Genomic DNA, 4,022 nt, shown 5'->3' on the forward strand with positions numbered 1-4,022 from the left:
ATTTTCTTCTATACTTTTTATACAACAAATTAAACTTTTATATGCATATTTTTTAGAAAATTATTGTATGGTACTCTTAACTGTTTCATGAGGAAGTGGGATAAAAATGGGTTGCTTCCAAGTTTATCTTGTAAAAATCATGTTTGAATAAAGGATAGCGAGTACAAAGCTGATTCCCACTTCAGGCAAATCCAATATAGCTACTCTGAACTCAAAAAATTTGCACATATTTTTAGAAAGAACCTCATTTGGTTATAATTTAAAAGAAAAGGATGCAATTTAAAATGAAAAATAATTTCCAAATATTTGGAGCTTAGCCTTAAAATATTAAATGTAAGTAAACCAAAATCCTTTACATCTGGTAGCTTCCCCCCCCCCCTAAATTTAAGCCTTTTGAATAACTAAGCCTAAACATAGTAACTAACATAGCTTAGTTAGTTTTAGAAATGCAATTCTCTGGATTTTGCAATGCAATTTGCCCCTAGAACACGTATACTACAAAAGCCAGTAAAAATGTGTGTATTTGTGAAGCTAAAAGTAGGTAAGGGTTCTCCTTGTACATATGTTCTAGTCGTTCCCAACTCTAGGGGGTGGTGCTTATCTCTGTTTCAAAGCCAAAGAGCCAGCACTGTCCGAAGATGTCTCCGTGGTCATGTGGCTGGCATGACTAAATGCTGAAGGCGCATGGAACGCTGTTATCTTCCCACCAAAGGTGGTCCCTATTTTTCTACTTGCATTTTTTATGTGCTTTCAAACTGCTAGGTTGGCAGAAGCTGGACAAGTAACGGGAGCTCACCCTGTTACACAGCACTAGAGATTCAAACTGCTGAACTGCCGACATTTCGATTGACAAGCTCAGCATCTTAGCCACTGAGCCACCACATCCCTTTGAAGCTAATATGCAAAACTATATTACTTTAAAACTGTGTAAGTACAGATATATACTATTACTTTAAAACTGTAAGTATATATACATTTGGCAAAACGTGTCCCCAAATGCATAGAAATCTTAGTGAATATTCTTAATGAATCAAGTTCAATACATTCTATAAAATGAGAAACTGAAAATGAATTTGATAATATTTTCAGAAAAAAAAACTGGGAGAAATGGATAGATTTATTATCTCTATTAACTTTTGAACAGGGATTTAAGTTTCTTTCCATTTTCTCTGTATCTCCACCTGGACTATAGACTCCATCATCATAATATGGTGTGATAGCATCGGAGTTAAATAGAGATATTTCTATCCTGTGGAGGATTACACCATGTCTGTACTTTAAAACTTATCTTTTAAGTTTCATGAAGAAGATTTTATGAGTGTTCAATACTCATACCGTTTTGCTCACATATATCGAATAAACTGTCAGGCCTAGAGAAACTGGAGCAAGCCTTTTTAGTGGAATTTTGACACATTTATTTATTGTATTCTGATGGTACAATTAGCCAGGAGACTACAATGTTAATACATAGTAGTAATTTGGCTGCTGAAGAGTGCTAGTCCATTTAGTTTGCGCTCATGCGCTTATCCAGAGTGCACCACAGGGGGTGAACTAGCTCTGTACCAGAAAGTTGAGTGGCCTCTTGTGGCATCACCTGGGGCCTTCTTTCACCACCGATGTCTCAGTCATCATTGCATCTGAGTAGGTCCAGCACCGGCAGGACTCTGACCATCCACACAAAATTCTGCCATGTTTCCCAACAAAGTGGTACCTATTTATCTACTCGCATGTATAGCATGCTTTCAAATTACTAGGTGGGCAGAAGCTGAGGCAAGTGACAGGTGCTCACTCTGCCACGTGGTGCTAGGACTCGAATCACTGGAGAGACCACCTCCAGCATCTTTAAGCTATTGAGCCTCTGTGGTTTTGACACAAAACATACAGAGAGATGAAAAGCTGTTCATGTGTAACAAGCAGCTTCACAAAACTGAGAAGAGAAAGCAGCCATATGTTTATTGCTTCTGTATTATAAGTCTTGCCATTTAAGACATATATGTCAGCTTGGTATATAGTGCTATCATGGTATTTTTAAAGAGCACGGTGGCTCATGTGGTTAGGACATTGGGTTGGAGGTTAGCAAGCCTGCATTTGAGACCCAAATGCTGCTGTGTGGTGAAGTGAGCTCCTGTCCTTCACTCCAGCTCCAGCCAGTGGACATGAAAAGAGCCCCCAACTGGACATCCCCTGGGCAACAGTGATGTCACTGGCTAATCCTTTCAACCTGGAAGCATTTCAGTGCTTCTGACACAAATACAATGAGGTGATATTTTTAGAATCAAATGCTTTAAGGAGATACCTTTCATTAATACTGACCCAATGAATTTCATTGTAGAGAGCAAGGCAATTTGATTGTTCTGATAAAGGAAAAATATCTTTGGGAATCAAAGTTTGTAAAGCAAAACTATTCAAAGAAGGAGTTCCTAAAAGTTCTTAGAGAAGATATAAAAGGAATAATGTGAAATAGGGATAGGGGCAGGGCAACTTTAAATGTAATTTTGCATTGTGTATTTATATACTACTAAAAATCTAAATGTGTTTAGCTGTTTATCTGTTTACACCCTTATATTAGCCCAAACAGTGCATTGTATCATAATAATTTTTGAATCAGTACCTGAAAATCTTTAACTTAAAAAATGCATTAAAAACTCAGGACCTATCATTCCTGTGGAATTTAAATTTCCATGATATTCAGACCAGTTTTAATCACAAAATTGGGGCTGTTGCAGGATCCCTGATGTGATTGATTTCTGACAAACCTTGGCAGCTTCCCATAAACAAAATCAATGGGGAAGCCAGCAGGAAGTCGGAATTCCTGCTTTCATGCAAAAAAGCTCATGAAATACTGTATACGGTCAACCTAAAATTTAATGTAAGCTTTGGTCACATCAGACTGCATTACCTTTCTCAAAGGATGATCCAATGGGTCACAAGTTGCCTAGTATTCTCTCTAAATTATGAAATGCACAAAAGGCAGCCAAAACTGGAATCCAGTATTTGCAATGATTCACTGAGGTGAGCAAAAAGGAGAGAGGCTGGGAGCAAGAAATGATAGGCAATTATCCCATTTACTAGTTTTGACAGCCATTTGCTTCCTCCAAAATGATGGCACACCTCAACCTAAGGAGAATGCCTCTTTGCAAAAAAATATAAGACAGGGTCTTATTTTCAGGGAAACACGGTACTAACTTGCATACGTTGGCCCCATAGATGGGAAATCTCAGAGGCATTTAAATATGGAATCCTTGGCGCCTCTGAGGTTGGTTGTTTTCTTGCAGATGTTTACCCAATGAAACAACCTAGCTCAGAGAGCACCAAAAACTCCACAGTTCAACCCTGAGCAATCGGTTTTATTGGCATTTAAATGTGCGCTGGATGATGAAAAGACATAATTTTCCTTGAAGTTTCAGTTTCATTATGATAGCTTTAAAAAGATGCCTACATCTGGTTGGCGTTGTAAAATTTAATAAACAAACATAATTGAGCAGAACATACCAGATCACGAACTCCCACGGTTCTAGGGACAACAATTTAATGAGACCTAATTAGGGCAGACCTTTTCTCCTACTACGCGCAAGCCAGGTCTTATATATTTGTCATAAGAAAAATCCTTAATATTCCTTGCACTAAAATGAACAGGTAGACGTTTTGATTGCTCCTCCTCTTCTGGCTGTAACTACAGCAAGCGATCATTTGGAATCCCCCTTTTGGTAATGGTACGACGAGGGCAGAATCCTTTTAAATTTTGATTGGGGTTCTTAAACATCGACGCTCAATAGATGCTTATAAAAGCAGAGGCTTGATCATTGCCAGTTTGATAACTGAAGGGCAATCATCGATTCTCTTCATCGAATAACAGACACCTAACGCTTCAAACCCCGCCCCCTCCCTCCAGCGCCTTTTTTCCTAGCGCTGCCTTTCAACCACGCCCCTTCCCGCCACGTGATTCTAATTCTGTCCCCGCCATTTTGTAAGGACGAAGCCGCTGTCAAGCTTCAACGGCACATCCGGAGTTTGAGCCCGGT

Source organism: Pituophis catenifer, unplaced genomic scaffold (assembly GCF_029215685.1).
Source record: "Pituophis catenifer annectens isolate HBS135680 unplaced genomic scaffold, rPitCat1.0.hap2 SCAF_1, whole genome shotgun sequence".
Taxonomy (NCBI): Eukaryota; Metazoa; Chordata; class Lepidosauria; order Squamata; family Colubridae; genus Pituophis; species Pituophis catenifer.